Genomic DNA, 10,266 nt, shown 5'->3' on the forward strand with positions numbered 1-10,266 from the left:
TTGTGGATGCCAAGCAGGGCTTGCTGACAGGAATCTATAATTGCTGTCTCCTGACAGAGAGGCAGATGCTCACAGCCAACCATTGGACAGAGCACAGAGTTACCCCAATGGAGCAGTTAGAGAAAGAACTGAAGAAGGGAAGGGGTTTGCAACCCCATAGGAAGAACAACAATATCAACTAACCAGATCTCCCAGAGCTCCCAAGGACTAAATCATGAACCAAAGAGTACACATGGAAGGACCCATGACTCCAGCCACATATGTAGCAAACATGACATTGTCTGGCATCAATAGGAGAAGAGGTCCTTGGTCCTGTGATGGCTCTATTCCCTAGTGTAGGGGAATACCAGGGCGGTAAGTTGGGAGTGGGTGGGTGGAAAGGGGAGCATCCTCATAGAAGCAGGAGAAAGGGGAAGGGGATATGGGTTTCCGGGAAAAGGGATAACATTTAAAATGTAAATGCATAAAATATCCAATATTATATTTAGTCAAATTATATTTAGTCAAATTGCATAATTTCTCCTTCAACTGATATTCACTAAACTACAGAATCTAAACCCATCAGAGAACCTGGCTCACAAGTTTGGTCCATGTGATGTTTTTTCTAAGTTTAGTATCAGAACTACTCTGACCCCAAAATATTTCTGCCATTTTATCTTCTACTGTTTGGAAGTGCTATGAATATTGATGCTAACCTTTCTGAAAGTGCTTCCAGAATTATTTGTAAAATCATTCTTTAAAACATTTTTCACTGCTAATAGGGAGGAGGAAGGTTAGTTTTCTTTAGGGAAGCTACCAAGTAGGTTTTCTGTGCTCCATTTGATGAACCTGAGAAAGTACATGAAATTGGATGTCTCATGCATTATTACAGAAAAATGGGCTTAATTAGAACCAGAGGCAGTGGATAACTATAAGAAAATATTCTCTTGCAGACACAAGAGGACAGCTACACACATAAACACATTGTAGCTGTTATGGTATCCATGAGACTTGTGAAATCCTAAACCGGGTAAAAATCCTAGCAGAGAGAGGGGAATTAGGCATATAATCTAATCTCAATATGAGCTATTGCTATGAGCAATGGCTAGCTGTTTATAGAGGGAGAGAGGGTTCTACCTAGTAGTATAGCCACTGATAAGTAAACCATTCACTAGTGGGAAAGGTCAAATGGATAAATATTTGAGCAGCACAAATTGGTCTTTGAGGTTTAAAAAAATGAGGGTGTGTTAAAAATAAAGTTGGGTGTGTAGAGAAGAGAGTTGAACCTGGAAAGAGACAAATGTGAATATAATTAAAGTGCATTGTAAAAAAAATTGTTTTTATTTGTTTCAAAGAACAAATAAATCTTTAAAAACTTCTCATTTGGTTTACATGGTGCTTTTATTTACTATTTGTGTTAGCTTTTCTTCTCTGAACTTCAAACGAGTTGTGTTGAATTCTACACTAATAAGCTTGGGAATTTCCATGATTCCAGGTCGATTGTTGCAGCCTCAGTAAGTTCACTGGGTATTTTCCTATAGATTGGTGTCCTTATGCAGGTGAAAGCAAGCACAAGATATGGCAGGGCCTGTGATTGGGCAGTGAAAAAGCAAGGCGGGCACAGAGTTTTGAAGGGAGGAGAGAGAGAGGAGAAAGAGAAGAAGAATGAAGGTGGAGGCAGAAAAGGAGGACCCAGATCCCTGTGGCCTTCAATGGACACAGGTAGTTATGAATATTTCATAAGAGATGGATTTTTATAGAACAATTTGTCATAACTAAGTGGGCAGTTCATATCATTATCAATTGGTTGTGAGTTTGTTGTACAGATGTTTTGTGGAGTTTGAATGTACTGATATAAATCTAATTGTTAAATTACAAGCTTATTGAGTTTTGATTTTAACGGGTTACTGGGAGTTGTGACTATAGCCACCCGGGGCAGATGCTGGGAGTGTGAGCAGAGTCCTCAGCAAGAGACTTACAAGAGGGCATCTACTGCGGGGCTCAGAAAGCACCAGGTGGCATCGTGGGATGGAGATTGGTAGCTTAGTGGTTAAGATGCTTTATGATTGAGATGAAAATACCCCCTAGATGCCATGTGGCTCACCGGAGCTGGCACTACCATGGGTTGGTATTCTTTAATATTTACCGCAACATTTTCCTGTGATTCTCTTACAAAAGTAAGTGGTGTATTTGTCTTTATGAAATTACTTTGACCAGTAAAATCTTTTCTAGCCAGTTGGGGCAGAGTTGTAGGGAAGGATAATGTGTCCATGTGTGATTCACCTGCAGTGTGTGGAGGCTGCGTTGTATGGGCCAACTATCTTAGTCCATAGACAGATGAGCTTGGTTCAAGTGTCCATGTGTAACAGGAACTGCTAGCCCATAGCAAGCTTAAGTGTACTGAGGGTCCTTGCTTCAGATGCTGTTATGTAGATGAGTAGTCAGGGAAGACATTAGGTGGGGAGGTGGAATCAATACTAAGATCCCTAAGCAGCAAGCTTGCGTCACATGAGGATTACCAGACATCCTATGGTTTTACATAAGTGAGAGTCTCCCATGGCCTTTGGTTATTATCAACATGCAAAAAAATATATAGTCTGCTTAATGGAGTGCTGAGACTCTGAGAGTCCGGTGTATATTCTACCTACTACATTTAAATGATTACCCTATGATGGGTATACCAGTTGTTCATGGTCAAATATATGCAAGTTGGTTCTTCTCATTTAAAATGGCCTCTACTTGTTCTCTCATTTCTTAGATATGTAAATCTCATCTTTGCGTGTAAATATAATTATACACATGTAGGGTACATTTTCCTATTTTACTAAACCTGCAGATGTTTTTTTTCAAAACAGTTTTTTAAATAAGTTTACTCTGCTTCCCTTTTCATTAAATGGTCATTTAGAGGAGGAATATTAGCTTAAGAACTTTCTCATTCTCACAGTCTGGTCTCAAATTATATAGCCCTGTATTTCATTCAGTACACATAACATTATTATAGTTAGATTAGTTCTTGTAATGGAAATATTTTTATATATTTTTTGGTATAGTAGTGAAAAGAGTCAATGAATTCAATCAAATATAAATACTCTAATTTACCCATTCCTACCCACTGAGATGTATATTTATACATACAGTCTATACTGGTTAATTGTTCTTAGTTGCAAACCTTTTAAAAATCTTCTCAGTATATTTATTCTATGTCTAGTCTATGTCCAGGTCATAGAGCTAATGAATACCTAAGTAACAATAAAATTTGCATTGGTGTAGCTAACTGGAGAAAGACAAGCTAAATCTTATATACACTAATAAAGACCTCACCTAAGCACTTTGCTGTCTACAACATGATACATAGCTAGCCAACTGATAAAATGTCATCTTTAGAAGGGCGGAGAAAGTAAATAACAGAAAAAGATAATCTAATATACCAAAATGTTCCAGTAAATATGGATAAATTTTCTGTCCCTGCAAACAGTTTGCAATTTCATTAACTTCTGTGATACACTGAGATGTAAATATTCAGCTGGCTCTATAGTGACTTTAGCCTAAGGATCACCTTAGAGAATTTTAAACTAAAAATGTTAGTTCTTTCATATACGGCTGTCCAACTTTATGCCTATTGGGGTGACAATTTTTTTATCAAGTGGAGTTAGAAATGCATTAAAAGAACTTCATCTGTAATATTTTTTCTGTGCCTTTTACCCCTCTTTACTCTTAAAAATGTCAAGTATATTTCTTGCCATGAGAGTTTTCAGCAGAAATATTTGAGGGCATATATAAATTTGGATTGGGCATTTTGTTTATTTAGTTTGCATTTATATTGTTTATTTTTATTATTTAATCTTGTATGTAGTATAATCCCAAAATGCCTTCTGAAATTAAGAAGATATAAATTACCTTATGATCATGAACCTTTGCAACAGGTGACCCTGAAGGTGATTATTTCTTCTGATAAAACTGAAAATTTGTTACTTATCTTCATATGTAGATTCTTTTTTTGATGTACTTTGAAATTCAGTTTAGGAAGAAAATATTTTACACAGACTTTAATTTCACAGGAGAAGTGAATGGAAGACTCAGAAAGAGACCTTGAAACCAATGCTTTAGATTCTGAGGCTGTGCCACAGTGAACATCTTTAATTATTGTAATTCTGCACAGAGGAGCTTGAGACCTGCTGAGTATGAAGTTTTAAAAAGCAGAAGACATTCTTATATACAAATTAAAACTGTAAGTGTCAATCTAGGTGTTATTTAATGAAAAGGCATTCAATGATTTAATGCTTAGCTCTATTTAAAATCTATATTTAACTAACTCATTAGAGATTTATAGTCCCATTCTTAGGAATAATATTTTATAACCAATTTTATTTAAAATTAGAGTTCAAGAAATGACATATTTGTATCATTATTCAGTTGAAATTGGAATTTGGAGATGAAGATCTCCACTGAAGTTTCCCTTTTCAATAACATAGGCATGTGACTGGCACAGGATTGAAAAGTAGGTTCATGCTTCAAGAACCCTCTATTCGGGGCTGGGGATTTAGCTCAGTGGTAGAGCGCTTACCTAGGAAGCGCAAGGCCCTGGGTTCGGTCCCCAGCTCCAAAAAAAAAAAAGAACCCTCTATTCTGTGTCAGCCTCCCTCAGTATGATCTTCTCAAGTATCATGATCATAATAGGGTCACATTTTGATTTAAAATAGCAAATGATTATGTGTTTACTTCTTAGCCACCAGAATCAATATGTTTCATTTCACAAAGACTCTTCTAAGTCACTGATAAAGCCTGTCATGGAGATTATTACAAGAAAATGATTGAGCCATGAGTAATCCCAGAGAGGAAAAACTTTGGAAGGGCCATGTGTTTCTTAGCAGAAAGACAAAGTCAGAAGCCAGATGGAGATTCACACCCAAAAGTCTTGGTTCTTCTGAGAAACACCTGAATTCTTATCTACAATTATTCTTGAGTAAAACAAAGACACAGTAAATATTGCAGCAGATAAGGCCCAGAACACCAGGGCAAAACTGATGGTTGCAATCGTGACAATGAAAGACAGGACTGATGTTCCTGTCTAAAAACTACACTTAAGGAGTCTCGAGTTTCACTTCATTCCACATTTAATTCTCCGTGGAAAGGTCTTTCTTCAGTGCTGTTTTATATAAGAAAGGTTTGTGCCAAGTAGGATTGAGGAACACTACCAGATTGATTTACCAAATTAACTTTCTTTTTGATCAAAATTATTTCCCTTTAACTTATGAACAATTTATCGCATGGGATCTTGAAATCACATATAGCAAATACTTAAAATGATTCAAAAAATGGCAGCATAGAACCAGATATGGCACAGTCGTTCTATGACCAGAGACAAATCAAGAAGAATGTGAATGCAAGGCCAGCCTAGGCCACAGTTAAGGTTCCGTCTCAACAAAACAAACAAAATTAAAAACAAAAATATTTAAGGACAAAATTGCTAGTTTTCAAAAGATATGTGAAAGAATAATACAATTATTCAATATTACTACTATTGAACATTAAGTTATTCTAAAATCGTTATTTTAAAGGAATGGTAATGCCTATCCAAACATAATATATTGATTTCTCTTTTTTGCATTTTTAAAAATGTATGTATTTAATTATTTTTACACTCCAAATTTTATTCCCCATCCCCTGAAAGTTCCACATCCCATACCTTCTCCTCCTACCTAGTCTCCACAAGAATGTTCCCACCCGAACCACCCCAACAGATCTCTAAACCTCCAGGGACTTCCAGTGTCTTAAGGGTTAGGTAAATCTTCTCTGACTGAACCCAGACCCAGGAGTCCTCTGCTGTATGTCTTGGGGATCTCAACTCAGCTTGTGTATGCTGCCTGGTTGGTGATCCAGTGTCTGAGAGATCTCTGGGGTTGAGGTTAATTGAGGCTGCTAGTTCTCCTACAGGGTTGCCCTCCTCTTCAGCTTCCTCCACTTTTTCCCTAATTCAACCAGAGGGGTCAACAGGTTCTGTTCATTGGTTGGGTGCACATATCTGCATTTGACTCTTTCAGCTTGTTGGGTCTTTTGGAGGGCAGTCATGATAAGTTGCTTTTTGTGAACATCCCACAGTTTCAGTAGTGGTGTCAGATCTTGGGGCCTCCCCTTGAGCTGGATCCCACTTTGGGCCTGTCAGTGGACCATCTTTTCCTCAGGCTCTTCTCCATTTCCATCCCTGCATTTCTTTCAGACAGGAAGAACTATGCATCAGAGTTTTGACTGTGGGATAGCAACCCCATCCCTCATTTGATGCCCTGTCTTTCTGCTGGAGGTGGGTTCAATAAGTTCCCTCTCCCCACTGTAGGGCATTTCATTTAGGAGGTCCGCCACCCCATTTGAGTCCTGAGACTCTCGCTTCCCACATCTCTGGTACATTCTAGAGGATCCTCCCAACCTCTTTCCTCCCAAGGTTTCCTGTTTCCACTCTTTTTGCTGACCCTCAGATCTCCAGTCCTTTTCCCCCACCTAATACCAGATCATGTTCCCTTCTCACACCATCCCCCACCCCCTTTCACTCTCCTCTCCCTCCCTCCTTTCTCCTACCTCCTATGTGGAACTGAGGTATCCTCACTTGGGCCCTTCACCTTGTTGGCCTTTTAGAGTTCTAGGGACTATATCTTGGGTATTCTGTACTTTACTTTTTTGGGATAATAGCCACTTATTTAATGAGAACATACTGTGCATGTCCTTTTGGGTCTGAGTTACCTCACTCAGGATGATATTTTCTAGTTCTATCCATTTGTCTGCAAAACTCAGCATATCTTCATTTTTAATAGCTGAGTAGTATCCCATTGTGTAAATGAACCACGTTTTCTGTATCCACTCTTCTGTTATGGGGCATCTGGGATGTTTCCAGCTTCTGGCTATGACAAATAAGGCCATGATGAATAAAATGGAACATGTGCCCCTGTGGCATGGTAGGGCATCTTTTGAGTATATCCCTGAGTAGCATTTCTGGGTCTTTAGTTAGATCTATTTCCAATTTTCTGAGGAACCTCCAACTAGGTTTTCATAGTGGTTGTACCAGTTCGCAATCCTACCAGTTCCTCTTTCTCCACATCCTCACCAACATGTGTTGTCACCTAAGGTTTTGATCTTAGCCATTCTGACTGGTAAAAGGTGGAGTTTCAGGGTTGTTTTGATTTGCAATTCTCTGATCACTAAGGACTGTGAACATTTCTTTAGGTGCATCTCAGCCATTCAAGATTCCTCTGTTGTGAATTCTCCGATTAATTCTACACCCCATTTTTTGATTGGGTTGTTTGCGGTTTTCTTGGTGGTCTTCAATAATAATGAGGAAAGAACACCCACATATACATGGAAGTTGAACGTGATTGTTGGGGGGAGGGCAGCAATGGGGAGAGGGTGGGGAGGGGAACACCCATAAAGAAGGAGAGGGGGGGATTAGGGGGATGTTTGCCCGGAAACCGGGAAAGGGAATAACATTCGAAATGTAAATAAGAAATACTGAAGTTAATAAAAAAAACTGCATTACATTGGTACAGAGAAAGGTAGGTAGATTAACAAAATAGAAAGGAAGACCCAGAAATGAACCCACACACCTATGGCCTATGGTCACTTGATCTTTGACCATCCAGTGGGAAAAAAAGACAGCATTATCAACAAATCGTGCTGGTTCAACTGACAGTCAGCATGTAAAACAATACAAATGGAACCATTCTTATCTCCTTATACAAAGCTCAAGTCCAAGTGGATCAAGAACCTCCACGTAAAAACAGATATACTCAAAGTAATAGAAGAGAAGGTGGGGAAGAGTCTCAAACAAATAGGCAGAGTGAAAATTTTCCTGAACGGAACAGCAATGGCTTATGCTCTAAGATCAAGAACCAAAAAAAAAAAAAAAATGGACCTTATAAAATTGCAAAGATTCTGTAAGGCAAAGAACACTTTCAGTAGGACAAAACAGCAACCAACAGATTGGGAAAGGATCTTTACCATTCCTACATCTGTTAGAGAGAGAGCTAATATCCAATATATACAAAGAACTCAAGAACTTAGACTCCAGCGAATCAAATAACCCTATTAATAAATGGGGTACAGAATTAAAAAAAGAATTCTCAACTGAGGACTATCAAATGGCTGAGAAGCACCTAAAGTGATGTTCAAGATCCTTACTCATCAAGAAAATGCAAGTCAAAACACCTCTGAGTTTCCACCTCACATGAGTAAGAATGGCTAGGATCAAAAACTCAGGCGGTAGCAGATCTGGCAAGGATATGGAGAAAGAGGAACACTCCTCCATTGTTGGTGGGATTGCAAGCTGATACAACCACTCTGGAAATCATTCTGAATGTTCCTCAGAAAATTGGACATAGCACTACCTGAGGACCCAGCTATACCACTCCTGGGCATATACCCAAAAGATACACCAAAATATAACAAGACACGTGCTCCACTATGTTCATAGCAGCCTTATTTATAATAACCAGAAGCTGGAAATAACCCAGATGTCCCTCAATGAGGGAATGGATACAGAAAATGTGGTACATTTATCACAATAGAATATTACTCAGATATTGAAGACAATGACTTCTGTAAATACTTAAGCAAATGGATGGAACTAGAAAATATCATCCTGAGTCAGGTAACACAATCACAAAAGAATGCAGGTGTTACCCATTCACTGACAAGTGGATATTAGCCCAAAAGCTTGGAATACCCAAGATACAATTCACACATCACATGAAGCTCAAAAAGAAGGAAGAGCAAAGTGTGGATGCTTCAGTCCTCTTAGAAGGGGGAACAAAAAATACAGGAGGAAATATGAAGACAAAATGTGGAGCAGAAACTGAAGGAAAGGACATCCAGAGACTGACACATCTGGGCATCCATCTGATATACTGCCACCAAACCCAGACAATATTGCAGATGCCAAGAAGTGCATGCTGACAGGAGCCTGATATAGCTGGATCCTGAGAGGCTCTGCCAGAGCTTGACAAATACAGAGGCGGATGCTTGCAGCCAACCATTGACCTGAGAATGGGGTCCCCAATAGAGGAGTTAGAGAAAGGACTGAAGGAGCTGGAGGGGTGAAATCCATAAGAAGAAGAACAATATCAACCAACCCGACCCCCCAGAGCTTCCAGAGACTAAACGACCATCTCAAGAATACACTGTGATGGACCTATGACTCCACCTGCATATGTAGCAGAGGGTGGCCTTGTCGGGCATGAGTGGGAGGAGAGTCCCTTGGTCCTGTCAAGGCTCGATGACCCAGTGTAGGGGAATGTCAGGGCAAGGATGTGGGAAGGAATAGGTGGGTGGGTAGGAAAGCACCCTTATAGAAACAGGGGGAGGGGAGTTGGGATAGCAGGTTTTTGGAGGGGAAACTAGGAAAGAGGATACCATTTGAAATGTAAATTTTAAAAATCCAATAAAAATATTTAAAAAGCAATATATAAAACTGTTATGATATACCAAATGTTTGCTAACATCAATGTTCACTAATTAAAATTAATATTTTAGAGTTACCATGATTGAGTCTCTAGGGTTGATTTTTGTCAAGAACATCTACAAAAGATTTACTGTTAAGGGGATTGCCACAGAAATGGAAATTAGATAGATCAAATTTGTATTGTTTTCTGATTCTTCTAAACTTTTGACTGGGTTTCTGTTTTGTCAGTTGCATAATAACTGCCTATTGACATAGACTATGTCTTTAAAACAGTATTATAAATTTCATAATCCTCTGTCCATGATACATTCATTCATTTTGAAGATAAGAATCTATATAGCAATGTGTTTCCAGCATTTGCAGCCATACAGTCATTTTTTAATGATCCTCAAACTTTCTCAGACTTAGGTTTAAATTTCTGAAAACATATGTAAGTTTATTCTTTATGGAGTATAGTGCAGCATATTTTTAATAAATGAAAATAATTTAATGGCAAATTACTTAGATTAATAATCAAATTAAGCATTAAGCATTATCTAAGAGAAGTCCTCTTGAGTTTTGGTCATGACTCTCAAAACATATAGCCTATTGCTGTAGCCCTTGGCTACCATGAGAAGTAGAAGGCAAATCTTTATTGCTAAAGACACCATATATTTCAAAACAGATCACAACAGATAGATTCAGCCTCTGAGCTGAAACTATCCTGATTGGCACCTCCCTGAGAACTAACTTCATGGTACCAGAAGGCACCAATCAGGCTTCCATAGGAGGGAGTTAACCATAGTCCCACCCAGCTATAACATCGAGGAACCACATCAATGACCACTGTGGCATGATGACCCCAG

This window comes from Rattus norvegicus, chromosome 1 (assembly GCF_021556685.1).
Source record: "Rattus norvegicus strain SHRSP/BbbUtx chromosome 1, alternate assembly SHRSP_T2T, whole genome shotgun sequence".
Lineage (NCBI taxonomy): Eukaryota > Metazoa > Chordata > Mammalia > Rodentia > Muridae > Rattus > Rattus norvegicus.